Below are 16,197 nucleotides of genomic sequence, written 5' to 3' on the forward strand. Positions count from 1 at the left end.
TTCATTGTGTTTAACTGCTAAATACTTTCATTTGAGAATGTTTTTAATTTTATATTTTGGTGTATCATCACCAATCTTTATAAATTATCCACAAGCAGTTCATATACTTCATTTTCTTTCTATAGTTAAGAGGTTGAAAAATATATATAAAATACCTTGATGATATTATTTAGATACTTTATACCAATTAACACTTTTTTTTAAACATATTTATTGGGGTATAATTGCTTTACAATGGTGTTAGTTTCTGCTTTATAACAGAGTGAATCAGTTATACATATACATATGTTCCCATATCTCTTCCCTCTTTGTCTCCCTCCCTCCCACCCTCCCTATCCCACCCCTCCAGGCAGCCACAAAGAACCGAGCCGGTTTCCCTGTGCCATGCGGCTGCTTCCCACTGGCTATCTACCTTACGTTTGTTAGTATATATATGTCCATGTCTCTCTCTCGCCCTAACACACCTCACCCTTCCCCCTCCCCATATCCTCAAGTCTGTTCTCCAGTAGGTCTCTGTCTTTATTCCTGTTTTACCCCTAGGTTCTTCATAACATTTTTTTTTCTTAAATTCCATATATATGTGTTAGCATACGGTATTTGTCCTTCTCTTTCTGACTTACTTCACTCTGTATGACAGACTCTAGATCTATCCACCTCATTACAAATAGCTCAATTTCGTTTCTTTTTATGGCTGAGTAATATTCCATTGTATATATGTGCCACATCTTCTTTATCCATTCATCCGACGACGGGCACTTAGGTTGTTTCCATCTCCGGGCTATTGTAAATAGAGCTGCAATGAACATTTTGGTACATGACTCTTTCTGAATTCTGGTTTCCTCAGGGTATATACCTAGTAGTGGGATTGCTGGGTCATATGGTAGTTCTATTTGTAGTTTTTTAAGGAACCTCCATACTGTTCTCCATAGTGGCTGAACCAATTCACATTCCCACCAGCAGTGCAAGAGTGTTCCCTTTTCTCCACACCCTCTCCAGCATTTATTGTTTCTAGATTTTTTGATGATGGCCATTCTGACTGGTGTGAGATGATATCTCATTGTAGTTTTGATTTGCATTTCTCTAATGATTAATGATGTTGAGCATTCTTTCATGTGTTTGTTGGCAGTCTGTATATCTTCTTTGGAGAAATGTCTATTTAGGTCTTCTGCCCATTTTTGGATTGGGTTGTTTATTTTTTTGTTATTGAGCTGCATGAGCTGCCTGTAAATTTTAGAGATTAATCCTTTGTCAGTTGATTCATTTGCAAATATTTTCTCCCATTCTGAGGGCTGTCTTTTGGTCTTGTTTATGGTTTCCTTTGCTGTGCAAAAGCTTTGAAGTTTCATTAGGTCCCATTTGTTTATTTTTGTTTTTATCTCCATTACTCTAGGAGATGGGTCAAGAAGGATCTTGCTGTGATTTATGTCATAGAGTGTTCTGCCTATGTTTTCCTCTAAGAGTTTGATAGTTTCTGGCCTTACATTTAGGTCTTTAATCCATTTTGAGCTTATTTTTGTGTATGGTGTTAGGGAGTGATCTAATCTCATACTTTTACATGTACCTGTCCAGTTTTCCCAGCACCACTTATTGAAGAGGCTGTCCTTTATACTTTATACCAATTAACACTTTTTGAAGCTCAGAATACTTTAAGTAATGGATACTCTTCTGTAGAAGACACATATTTATATGTAAAATATTACATGTAAATTTAAGGAGTTCCTGACTCCTCTGAAAGAAAATCATGGATTCCTTTATGTCCATTGGCCACTGTTAAGAACCGCTGCCCCAAATCTCATTTATATGGTACTTGCTTAAGCAGTCAAATCCAGAAAAAAAAAATTAAAATTTCCCGTTATGATTAAGAGTTACCAGACTTTTTGTACTTCTATTAATTGTGGAATATATAAGTAGATACCACACTGCATATTGCATAAAAATTTAAGACTAGTATACTGTGCCTTCTCTACCACTAGCAGCTATCAATACATATTACCCCTTTGTTCTGTTTAGAATTCTTATATCTATTTATGCTTGCTAATTTTGTTCGTTTTCTCTAATTTTTAATGAATGGTGTTTTACTTGATTTTGTAGCATGTTTTATGTATAACCACAGAATATGCAAATAATTTAATCCATTCATTTCTAGCATGTAAGTCTTTGATTTCTGCATTATCTCATTGCATTGAACTATATTTACATATTATTAAATGATGATGATAAAACTAGATATCTATTTAACCATTCTAATTTTAATGGATTTGCCTTATTGTTTACCATAGGTTTAATGGTAACTGTCACTTTGAAATAGACATTCTCTATTCTGCTACAATTATTATACATTTATATGATTTTAAAAATCAGGAGTAGTCAATTAGCCTCTTCTATTAATTGTTTAGTTTGATTTTTTCTTTTTATAAATCCTCAACTCTGAGTAAGTGGCTGTAGTTTATAGAAATTTGTAGAAACATTTATAGAAAAAGGAGCTCTATTCTTTCTCTTCCTCCGCCTCTTTTCCACAAATACACAAACACTGCTACCAACTAGAATCAAACCAACTGAGTGCACTTCCATTATCAGCAATTTCTGCTTCCCTCAATTCGGTATTAATCATGTTACATCGATATGTTACTTAGAAACAACACTGCAGTTGACATTATTTAGATATGTATGAATGAAGGAGTGAATTGATTGAGAGCACTGACAATCCACAAAACTCTTTCTGATGCAGCATAGGCGAAAACAAGAGTCTCTGGATATTTCCCAAAGATTCTGAACAATATTCCCTGGCTGGCAAAATTGCCTTTAGTTCAGCCTACTCTTAATAAACTCTTCTATATGAAAGGCACATCTAGTTGGGGGAATGAACAAAGCAGATAATGAACTCTCCAGGTGTTTGGGTTTGAAGGCTGTTCTTTATCTTATTGCTTGTTTTGAATGTGGTATTCTTATGTTTTAAACATTTATGATAAAATTACCAGGTAGAAAATTTAGTTTTTTAAAAAAAGCTAATTTCATCAGGCATATAGTGAAGTTGTTCCTACATAATTTTAACAATGTAGAATGTGAGCAGTGTCACTTTTAAGAATATGGTTTACATCCTTTCCAATAAAGGAATAACACCCAATATGATATTTGTTATAAAAGGGTAATTACTAGATTATAAGCTTTTTTTTCTGGTAAAGACTTAAGGAGTATATTCTTTCCCTCATATCTAACATAATGTTTTCATTTTGTAAAAACACAATTTATAATTATTGACTTATTTCTCCTCCTTTTGCTTAATACTAATGTGTATTTCAGAACCATTAATTTTTAACCACTTACTTGACTTATCTTTTGGTGTCCTTTACAGGTGAGCAACAAAATAAAAAAGGATATTGCTTTGTAAACTAAAATGTTTACAGATTCAATGTTAATTATTCACTGTTAGTTACTTGGAAGTGTCTGGTATATATAATAACACTTTTTTTTTGAATAACTGATGCATATGTCTCAGAGAACAAACTATCCTAAGAAGATCCCTGCCCCATCATTGATACCTTCTGAGATAAAAAGCCAAGGTTGCTTACAGCCCATCAAGATAACACCTCCTTGATTCAGCCCAAGCAGGAGAGAGAGCAGACAAGCCACTGAGCACTGAGGGTTTTAAAAGCAGGATGCAGACAGATATTTGAGCTGTATTACCCTGAAGTTTATAAGCTATAGGAAAGAATCAATCACAATTTAGGGTTTTATGTCAAAATTTCGTCCAGCTTAGATTGTTTGTAATGAACTCTGAACATGTTCTGAAATAGCTTGCCTTGCCGTTCCACAAAGTGCTTGGGCACTGGTGTTATGAAGCAAAGTAATCCTTACAGTGACATCACAGCACGTGAGGACACTTTATCCAGCAAGTACAAGTTTTAAGATTTAACATTTGAGGAAACATTGCCCGATTGCCCATCATTCTCATAAACTCTGGCCCCTTCTGTATTTGGCAGATTAGTCCTTTGCAATATAACTGTTCAAATAAAGAAAGGGAAGTAAGACTTACAGAGCTGAAATTTAAATCCAGGCCTTTTTGATGCTAACCCTATGAGTTTTCTAATACTTCATCCTATACAGAGAAACCACAACTCCATTCTAGTTGTTAATCCAAACAACTTTTTTTTTCCAGGAATTTTTCTTTTTAACTAGAGTGTTTTTTTTTTTTAAACTGGGACTGATAAAAATACTTTCCCTTCTCATTTCTTTCTGCCATTGTCTAGGCTCTGATGAATGCAGGAATCAACATAAAGTTGTCCAGAGAGTGGCAGAAAAGTGTGTAACAGAAAGCTCTGAGTACCTGCCACTGAATTCTCAAGAGACAGATTTTCACTTGGCCATATTCCAGGTTATCCCTGGTGACTGTTCCTTCTCCATCCCACAGTGATGAATGAAACAGTTTAGACCAGTACTCTCTAAGCAAGTATTGAAATTACAAAAATTAAAGTACTCATCGATATTATTTTTCTTAGAAATTAACCCTGACAATTATTATTGTAACTCCAATGCACTGAATGCCCACTGGATGCTGACACTTTATACACTCATAAAAATACAATCAGAAGTAGGTTTTATCATCCCCAGTGTACAGACGAGGGGACTGAAGTGCAGAGAGGTCAAATCCCTTTGCCAATCATACATTACTAGTTGGTGTTTTGACACATATTCAAATCCAGATCTGCCTATTGTCACAGTCTACACTCTTCCCACTTTACCTGGCTGCCTATTAAACCAAATGATAAAATTCAGGCAACAGAAGAGAAGCTAATCATTTAGGCGGCCATCTAAAACATAAATACCTTTCATTTGCACTTTGCCCTGTCTCATATGTATAATCTCATTTAATTCTCTAATCTACAGTAGCTAAAGCTAAGACTCTAAGGAGGCAAAGTGCAAAAAGATGGAGTAAAAAGAAAGTGCCTGCTTTGTATGGAATCACTAAGGGAAAGAAAGGTCACATTGCCAGCTGGTGCTGTGCTGTCTGTCATCAGGTTTTATAATATGGTGTAAACACTAGGGTCTGTGACACTGAACAAGGAGGGAATAGCTTATTACCTCCAAAAATAGCACAAATGCCAAGCAACTTTAACTGGCTTAGCCTCAGTAAATTTCTCCATTCTCTAAGAATGTAAGGTCACATTAAATTATTTAGAAACTTACGGCTTGAGTGTATCAAAAAAACTAAGCCTCTGTGTGTTATATTGATGATGGTTGAGTAAAGATTTGCTGTGTTCTTGGGTTCAAATTTTCTAAAGAGTTTTAATATTAAATGAGTTGCTGAATTATGAAAAAATAAACATAATGTTCTATTAAATGAAAAGATGAACTATACATGTATTAGTGAAAAAAATACTTGGCATATTCCTCTGAATTCAAAATAAAGAAGCTATCTCTCAGGCAAGGTTGTCTATGAAGCATCATTTCATAGGGAAGACTTGAAATGAAATTATAAATCCCCAAACAGATTTTATTAGAGTGGAAAACTTGACAGAAGCTTAACACAGAAGCAGAATGCAGCAAAGGCTAGGGTAAACCTAGCTCTGTAAGACTTTTATACCATTCATACAACAGAGGAAAGAAAATACTAATTAAGGATAATGTTATGTGTATTCATACTGCTTTCTCACTAAAATGATATTTTTCTATTGTAAAATTAATTTTGATAATTCTCCTTGAGATCCTGTATATTTGAAAACAGCTCTGAAGAAAGTTTGTGACTTGGGAAAACTCTTCTATTTAAAATAAAGGCTGTTTGCTTTTTCTGAAAAAAGAAAATCCCTAAAACTTAGACTTGACAAATTCTGTGACATTTTCTTCAAAAAAAGGAGGAAGAGGTGTTTATGAAATATCCATTTCTTTACTTCCATTATCCAGATGTTTCCTATCTAAGCTCACGAAAACTCATTTGGCAAGGCAATGTTTATCAAACTTCAGCAGTGGGAGTCTATGTTCAAATAAAGTTGTGCATAGGGAGCTAATATGTAAAATGAGTGGGAGGTCAGCCAGATAGTTGAAGACCAGAAGTTGGGAGGAGGAACAAAGCACAACTCTGATGGTTTCCACCTCTCCCTCCTCCGTAGTCCCTGGGAGTCTCTAAGAAAATCATTAGCATAAAGCCTCCAAACATACTGTTAACTGCGTTTGATTTATTTATGTTCCATTCCATTTCTTATCTTTGTTCAATGGTTTTCATGTTTCTAAACTGATGCTTATTAATCTTCAGGAATAACACAAAAAAAAAACAGAATAATAAGCAGTAAGTCACTTCTTTCTGTTTTAGGGTTAACTAAAAGTTTTAAAGTTTTTTTTTGGTAAAAAAATATAATAGTAATTGTATGTGTTATTATTAAGTACAAATATGCTAGTAAGATGATATATGTCAATACTGTATCAGTCAGGGTTCTCTAGAGAAACAAAATCAAGATTAGTGGTGTGTGTGTGTGTGTGTGTGTGTGTGTGTGTGTAAGAGGTTTATTTTAAGGAATTAACTGATGTGATTGTTGCGGCTGGCAAGTGTGAAATCTGTAGAGCAGGCTTCCGGACTGGAGAAACTGAGGTTGCAGTCTTTAGGCAGAATTTCTTCCTTTTTGGGAAATTTCAGTTCTTTTCTCTTAAAAAACTAATTAGATGAGGTTCACCCATATCATGGAGGCCAATGCTGTTTACTTGAAGTCAGTTTATTGTAAATTTTAACCGCATCTACAAAATATCTCCACAGCAATACTGAGATCAGTGTGTGATTAAATAATGGGGTATGATAGCCTAGCTAACTTGACATGTGAAAATAACCACCACAAATAAAATGTAAAATAATTTCTACTTGATATATACATTTGGTAATAGGAAGTTTTAAAGAAAATATTAACACAAAATATATGCTAAGTAAAATTACCTAATAAAGAAAATATGACAAAGATTTAATATGTATAAGCTACCATACTTAATTTGAAATATTAAAATACAAAAAAAGTTAGAATTGCCCTATCTGATAGCTGACTTTTGTTTCATGACAAATATTACAGATGAAGAAAACTTTACCAACAAGTAAAACCACTCTGGCCGGGTACTATCTCAGGCTCTAATACACTTGAATGACTGACAAGTAGATTCTGTGGCTTCTTTAATATTCAATTTTTCCCTTCTATTAACGCTACTGCTCGCGGGCTATAGAGGAGATGGAAACTCCACTCAACGTCATGTTCTTTTCCAGTCTTGCACATCATGACCTTTGAAATGTGACCCTCATCACTGTCTATTTGATGAAAGTGTCCGTACAGGCTTCTCAGCATCTCTAATTCCCTAACGGTGGCAACCTGGTTTCCACAATGAAAGGAGAAAGCTTGGGTTAGGCCAGATTCGGAGTCCACACAAAGCAAGGCATATTTAGAACCCTCAATCAGAAAGGGGAGGCCAAGATAGTCAATTTGCCAATCCCTCACTGGTTGGGAACTCCGATGAATGGCCCTGGACTCCTCTGACAGCTGCCTTGGGTGGTTTAGAACACAAAGGACATGCTGTTACTGCATTAACCGAGTCACTGTATTTCAAGGCAATCGGGCATCCTTGACAATACACCATTGCACACGAGCACTGTGGTGGGTGGTTTATAACACAAAGGACATGCTGTTACTGCATTAACTGAGTCACTGTATTTCAAGGCAATCGGGCATCCTTGACAATACACCATTGCACACGAGCACTGTGGTGGCTGCTTTTCCTTTGCAGCCCATCAGCTCTATCTCCTGAAGGCTCAGTTGCTAGGGATCACACCTGGGCTAGGGCATCAACTTTCTGATTGCCATGGAGCGTCAATGCCTCATGAGCCGGAACTTGGAAAAGTGAGTACTGTCTCAGGCTCTTGCAGGTGAACCTAAATGTCTTTCCACACATCCTGACCCCACAAGCTTATTCATGATCATCCACCCCTTGGCTTCCATTGTCCAAGCCATAGGGTCAATCCCTTTAGAACAGCCCATCAGTCAGTGTAACAGGTTAATGGCCAGGGCTCATAAGTGATCACTAGCCAAACCCTCTGAGTTCAGCCCACTGGCGGCTGAGGTTCATTCTTGTTCCCATGCAGATGGTGTCAGTGTTGGGCTGAATAGTGAATGCACTCCATGTGGAGAGATGGCCTGTATACCAGGCATCGGTGGGAATTTCCCCCACTCCCTCTCTACAAGATGCAGGGGCCATCAGAGGGATAGGGGTGGGCGATCTGGAGGGTCTACATACTCTACAGGACCTATAGGAACTGCAATTCTAGAGACAGTGGGCTGGTAGTGTGTTCCTCTGCTGAAAACTGACCTGCCACTAATTAAAATGGGAGTTTGAGTCATGGCAGAGGTAGATCAATAGAACATATTCTCAACCCACCTCTTGATAGAAAGGAAAGTTCTTATCACAATATGCCATTCCTTTGTGAGAGGTTCTACCTGGGGAGGAGCTGTGTTCACTGCTGGCAGCTGCTGCTCTAGAGGGTATAATGGGTTTCTACTTCCTTCCAGAGCAAGAGCCAAAATTTCAGGGGTACCTTCAAGCTCCTTACATGTGGTTTGTCAAATCTTTTTTGTTCATGTACTAGTTATCCATTGCTGTGTAACAAAGTACCCCAAGACAACAAATATTTTTTCACAGTTTCTGTGGGTCAGGAATTTGGAAACAGCCTAACTGGCTGGTTCTATCTCAAGTTCTCCCCCAAAATTTACAGTTAAAATGTGAGTCAGGGCTAAAGCCATCTGAGTCTTGAGAAAAATCTACTTCCAAGTTTGCTCATGTTATTGCTGTCAGTCACCTTGTAACCAGAGAAGATGGGAGAAGGATGCTATGACAGGTAATGACTTGGGAAAAGGTGAATGCAAAGCAGACCCAAATGGAAAAGTACCTGTGTGCCTTGCTAAGCAGTTTGGCCACTGTTCTCTAGTGGAGAACATTTGGAGGTTTTGAAGCAGTGACTTGATGCACTTAGTAAAAATTGTTCATAGAGGTGGAAAATTAGTAGCTTAATAGTGCAAGATCAAAAAGTGGTAAATGGCAGGTAAAGCAAAAGGACCCATGGGTCAGAGGTTATGTCAAAAGTTACAGAAGGCTCAACAGAACTCACCTGTCCATCTGCCTGCAGACTTCAGGAAGCTTTGAGCCTCTGCAAGTTCTGTGACATTCCCTGGTCTGAATCAGCCACTGAGCTAGGTTCAGAAGCTACAGAATGTGTCCCTGGGTTGGGCTTTGCTATACATCAAACATCCAAGCACACTTGCTGTTTTGGATTTTTCTGCAGCTCAGGCAATAAGAGGAGCCAATAGGTATCAGACACTTATTAATGCCATGCCTGTCTTAAATGCTTTACATGTATTAACTCTTTTAATCTTCATAACAGCCCTTTGAAAAAGTTACTATTATTACCCCAATTTTACTGAGGCATAGAATGGTTAAGTGGTCCATATTTACATAGACAATAAGTGGTGGAGTGGAAAATGCAACTTTAGTTAGTTAAGCTAAAGACCTGATCTTAATCCTAGTCAGGGAAATTGCACGAATATCCAAGGTTGGAACTGTGCTTAGATAAATTAAATCTCTCCCACAGATAGCTCAAGGGAAGTATACATTAAAAAATCTAATCTAGAAATGTAGTTAAGACACACCGTGACATATTTTTTAGTGTTTCTGAAGAAGATTTTTCCTTGAATTCCGTTGATGCCAATAGGATAAGAAATGGATTGTCAAAAGTTGCATTCATAGGCAGAGCATCATTGGGCAAACATCTTAGTGTAATTCTTATAAAGATGTTAAGCAGCCTGTTTTGTTCTTTCCAAGTTTAGAATCACTGAACTCCCAAATGTCTTTAATTTCTGATTTATAGTAAGATTACATGCTTCTTTCTTTTCAAATTAAAACTAAATGATAACCCATGTGATTATTTCATTACTCATTGAGTTATAATCTGTATGTCACAGTAAATTAATTATATTGCTACATGGGTTTGGTCTAAATGTAAAATCGACCAATATAAGGGACAATACTGATACTGACAATCAGGTTATTTTTTTCTGTTATACATATATTCTAGACCAAGTGGCTATTATTTATTAATCTGAATATAAGTTTGAGTTTATCCTTCTCAAAATGGGAAATTACATAACTCATTTTACATATATATCCTCAACTCATTAATTTCTAAATTTGTAGTTATTATTGTGGTTATTTCTGACCTACATATATTTCTACTTAATGAGGATCTTAGGTGATAATTTTGATAATTCTCAGCTTGTATGAAGAACAAACTTCATCTTTAATTAGACTCATACAGAGTCTGCATCATAGAAAGGAAAAACTAAATCTCTTTTGCTTTAATAAATTAGGCATAAGAACCCTTTCAAATATATTATCTTATTTTTATAAAAGCTTTAATAAGTTTGGAAGATAAAGGGAATTAATTCTTGAGCAAAGTTGGGAACAATCAGATTCTTTTTTAGAGTGTGTTACAAACAGTGTTCTCCATAGCTGGTAAGTTATGTCACAAATTACATTCTTCCACACTTTTTATTTTTAAATGAGAGGATGATATAAAATTGCCAATCCACTGTAATCCTACTAACTTGCATTTTAACAAACTGCAAAATACAATGAGAAAAGGCCTCTAAAGATCATCTAGATACGCATAATGGGCAGTCATGTCTTACAGCACGCATGCAGCCATCAGGGAAGTGTCCAAGGAAATTACTCTGCTGTGGCACTAATCCACCTTAGGGTTAATGGTGACTCCTGCAGCTGTGGTGCAGAGGCCCTGGGAGTACCTTACATAATGTAGAAATTCCTCCTACCACATTCCTAACAGGTGTTCATCCAGTCTTTCTTCCCCACTCAGGGCCTCTGCTGGTGTGTCCTTCTGCTTAGAATAATTGTGACCTGAGACCTTTGCAGAGCTGCAGCCTTAACTATCTTTAGGTCTTTGCTCAAATATGACTTTCTCACAGCCCTTCCCTGATAAGTAAAAGAATGAAAGAAAGTTCAAGCAGCTCCAGTGACAATGGGATGCTTTGCTGTGTGTAAGGCATTCCATTGTTAGACAAACACATGCTGAAGAGAAGACCACGTACTAATTTGCTAGGGCTGCCATAACAAAATACTGCAGCCTTAAATAAAAGAAATCTATTTTCTCACAATTCTGGAGGCTAAAAGTCTGAGGTCAAGGTATTGGCAGATTTTGTTTCTCTAGAGGCCTGTTTGATTTGCAGTTGGCTGCCTTCTGCTATGTCCTCACAAGGTCTTTCCTCTGTGTACATGCATCCCTGGTGCCTCCCTCTGAGTCCATATTTCCACTCTGTATAAGGACATCAGTCAGATTGGATTAGGGCCCACCCTAAAAGTCTCATTTTAACTTAATCACCCCTTCAAAGGCCCTATAAAAATATAGTCACATTCTGTGACTTAATGTGAGTTAAGGCTTCAACATATGAATTTTGAGGGGACACAATCAACTGATAACACCATTCTTTGCCCAAAGGATGCTTTCTGGATTCCTACAACTCAACACCTTCTTCTGTCTCAACACTTGTATTTGCAGCCTTATCTCATGCCCTTCACTGCATGATATTTAACTGAACTTATTTGAAAATGCATGTTAATTTACTGTAGTAGATGAGAGATTGTGCCTCTCAGATTTCCTACTGCAGTGAGTGTGACTAATGGTCTCAGCTGTGGTGCTCTGAATCTTCCACTGTATCTGCACCAAGGTGACACTCCCCTTGGCTGCTCCTAGCCGGTGACTGAGTGCAGCAAGAACACTAAGGTAGGTGCTCTCCTATGGGATACAGTACTCTTCTGGCTGGTGATGTTGGCCTGAAGATCTCCCATCAGTCTCATTAAACTGTCTGAACTGCACTGCAGTCTAAGACCTTCCTTCTTTCCCTGTCCTTCACAGGGTGAGAGCTACACTGTAGGCTGATGGCTTCCCATTCTCATTTTCCCTCTCAGGCATTTCCCCCAACAACCTCTTGCATGTCTAATCATCTTGACATCTTCAAGCTTGAAGGACCTGGACAAATTACTTCCACATGTGTGAATGATAGACATTTTCTCTCTTCTGAGAAAGAATAAATTCCAGAGTGGAAACTCTAGCAGGCAAGGGGAACTACATATTTCAGAGAGTCTAAATAGCACTGAAATAATGCAAGACTTATAACAAGTAGAACATGAATTTAGTAAAAGTGTATTTCAAATTTCTGGATAAACCATTAAGTATTTTATAATACAATGTTAAGTTCCACAAAATTGTATTCTGAACACAAGGATATTTTATTCATCTTTATACTTAAGCTAAATGTATATTTTTTCTATCAAAATCATCATGAACAGGGGTCCAGAGGGATAAGACCACATATTAAGGATAAGACCCTCCCATTCAGGCCTCAATAACTCTTATCAGCAGGCAAAAAGTGGGACCTAGTCCCAAACAATCACAGCCTAGCTACCACTGTCTACTGTGAGACCAGCCAGAACTAATATCATTAAGCCTATTACCTGTTTATGTCAATCATACAAGGAGTTCCAGGTTTCCAGCATATCCTTTTTTTATGTCCTTGTCTCGCACCTTCCCTAACTCCTTAGGCCTCTCCAGTGAGCCCTCTGGAATTTATGGTCCATCATAAATAAAACTCCCATGTTCTGTTCTCTAAAAATTACCTTTAACTCACTCTAAATGAAACTTAAATCTCCCTTAAGGATGCTGCTGCCTTTGCAGGCACTCAGGTGGAAGCTGTTTTAACATCTCCCTCAGCCTTCATCCCACTGGGCCTGCATTTGGGTAAGTGTTCTCCTTGTTCCTCACTGCCAATTTCAGGCTGTAATCTCTCTACGATCCTAAAACTCTATAACATTGGTTATAATGTCATTGCCTCTTTGGACACATATTTCCTGTCACTCACTAAATCTGCTCCAACCACAGTAGTGTCCTTAACTTTCCTCAAACCCACTGGAAAACCCCATTCTCAGGGTCATAGTATACTTTCTATTCCCTCTGTATAACATGCCCTTAAATATCTGCATTGCCTAATTTGGTCTGCTCCCTCCTTGTATTTAAAAACTTTTTATCAAATTTCAAAGAAACCTACACAATCTACAATATTTAAAATTGCAACCACCCTCCACTACATTGTTTTTTTATAATCCATTGCTTTTTATTTTTTCTCCATGTCACCTGTTTTTATCTGTACCTTCCATCAAGAATTTAAACTTCAAAGACACAGATTATATTCTTTACTGTTGTATAATCAGGATCTGCTATATAGCAGGTACTAAATAAATATTTTTTGAATGAGTACAATAAATTGAGTTTATTGAAATTATAATCTTTCTCCTGTCCAAAGAAGGATAATTTAAATATTCTTTTAGGAAAAATAATATTGCTTTCTGTCTTATTCAACATATTTCTAGTTTTTTCCCATGTGCCCAATGTACTGCTAATAATACACACATGAAAAAAAACCCAATTTCTTACCTTGAAGAATTCTCTTCCTAGCTATACAGACAGAAATATATACAGATTGCCATAATCACAGGGATAAATATTTATGCATATTTAGGTTTTAATTTCCTACAGCAACTCTGTGGAGAATAGATTTCAGAGGGCAAAACCAGAAACAGAGAAACCAATTAGAAAAGTACACAGTTACCCAAGTGAGAGATGATGGTGCCCCGTGTGAAGCTTATTAGAAGAGATGGAGAGGAGCAGACAAATAGAAAATATTTAAGAGGTAAATTAGAAAGAAGATTTTTTAAATTATATTTTAAGAGTGAGTAAGAAACAAAAGACAAAAAAAGAGACATTAGAGAAGTCAGTAGAGAGGGAAAAATGAGAAATTATCATTTTATCTGATTAATTTTGATGCTTATGTGAAAATTAAAAGAACATATCCAGGGATATTGCTCTGAATATAAAGTTTAGTAGAGAGGCCTGCTATGGAAAAATAAAGTTGGGAGTTCTCAACAGGTCTGTGGTAGTTTAAATCATGGGAATAAGTGAGATAGCTAGGGTAATATATAAAGTCAGAATAATAGTGAAACAAAAAATAACACTGTGAGAACAAGAACTTGGAATCCTTATAGAAAGGGGAATCCTCTAATAGAGAGCATAAAATATCAGGCCAGTTCCTAAAAAAGACAACACAGTGCATAATGTGGTGTGATGTAAAACAAGAGATGAGACAGTATCAAGAATGAAAAAATAAGCAGCATTCCCAGATATTAAACATCATCATTGAAACTCCCATTTGCATATATAGAAATACACTATCTAATCATTTCTTCCCTGCCTTCTTTGAGCCTGTGTTTCCAGCTGAATCTAATATTACTCCTGCCCCTCAGTAAGTCAGTCTATTAATCGCTCCAGTAACCTCACTCTGGGTTACCATGATTGCCCCTGCCAAGCACACACTTACCTTCACAGGGATGACTTTTTCCCTTTATCTCCACTTGTCAAACCCTACTGAGGTCAAGCTCCAGGAAAATGCTACTCTTTATATGAAGTTCTAATTAACCAGAAAGAATTAGTCTTTCCTTTTCTTCCACAGATATGTGTAACCTTTTATTCCAATACTAGAACTGGCATCTTCTTTCTTAAATTAATATATACCACACAAACCTCCTACACAAGCTGTTATTAAAAGAGGTCAGGTCCTGGCCACCACTGTGTCCCCCAACATAGGCATAATGTATTTAAGGCATCAGACTTGTCCAAACTGGCCACTGATATATTGTTTTACACTAAAACACCATGAACATGGTTATCTGTTACTCTGACATAGTTACTCAGTTGATCCCTCCTCTATTCCTTTACCCTTGACTACTCTGTTATTCTTTATGGGCAGGAATCATAACTTCAAGTCCTTTAGTCTCCACCCCAGGCACCGATTATGTGAGTTAGAAGACAGTAAGTGTTTAATAAATATCTGTTGAATGAATGAAAGAGTAAAGTATGTGCAGGAGGCAGTGAATGGATGATAAAGACTTAGAAGAGACATGCATTGATCGCCATTGTCTTGGTAAGTACACTCAGAGTATAGGCCACTCCTCATAAATTTTTTCCCACTACACAGTTTTCTCTCTGATCAGAGGGTGTGTTATTGGTAAGGAATGGATCCCAGAGTAAATCCTGCCCTCTCTAAGTAATAAAGGGGAAAAGGGGAGAGTCTTTCTATGAATGAACTACTTAGTATTCAATAATGTTACTAATTACAGATAAAAGTATGGCAATATAACCTTTTTAAAGCAGTAAGGGAACGTCAGGATTATTTATAATTCATCCTTTATTCAGAAGAGGCACCTGAGAATGAAAAAGGTCAAGCTACTTGCCTAAGTTTAAAAGCAAATTATAGCAGCTATATATATATATATATATATATATATATACACACACACACACCACACACACACACACACATATATATATATATATATATTTATTTATTTATTTATTATAGCATGACAAAAATCATGGTTTCCTAACTCTCTATCCTGGGCTCTTTCCATTATAAGTACATTTACTTTACAGCATTAGTGATGAAGTAAGCTAATATCACTTAATTTTTATATTTCCTGAATAAGTGATTAAATTCTAGTATGTTATTACTGTACCATACAATTACCAAGAATCTTTACAAGGATCTATTGTTTAAGCTTGTGATTTTATGATACATTTTTCTTGATACAACTGGGCTTAATGTAACATCTTTGCAACAAACTTTCTGATCTGCCCAGCAACGTTTAAAAGGCAGTCAATGTAAGGTAAAATTTCAAAGTAAATACTCCCTCAATTTCCAAGGCAACAACTTATAAAAGGAAAACAACATAAGCCACAGAAGGAGCCTCTAAGAGGCCTGTGTTTTGTGGCCCTGGTAGAACTTTGCACTCTCTGAAATCCCTGGAGGGAGGAAAGCCATTTGTGTTAGTGCCACTGGGCTGAAACAGTCACTGAGAGTAAGTTGGTGCACTGCTTTGGATGTTGCTCTTTGCTCTTTCCAGCCCCAAGGAGACTTCTTAGCACACTTGAAGCAATAACGGAAGGAAACAATACAAGTTTTGTGCTTGTGGAACAGATTCAGAGGTAAGGACTTGTATAAAAACATTTTGGTTTCACATTGCTAGAATTTGTTATTATACAGAACAGTGTTGTATTAGTTT

Source organism: Lipotes vexillifer, unplaced genomic scaffold (assembly GCF_000442215.2).
Source record: "Lipotes vexillifer unplaced genomic scaffold, Lipotes_vexillifer_v1.1 scaffold224, whole genome shotgun sequence".
Classification (NCBI taxonomy): domain Eukaryota; kingdom Metazoa; phylum Chordata; class Mammalia; order Artiodactyla; family Lipotidae; genus Lipotes; species Lipotes vexillifer.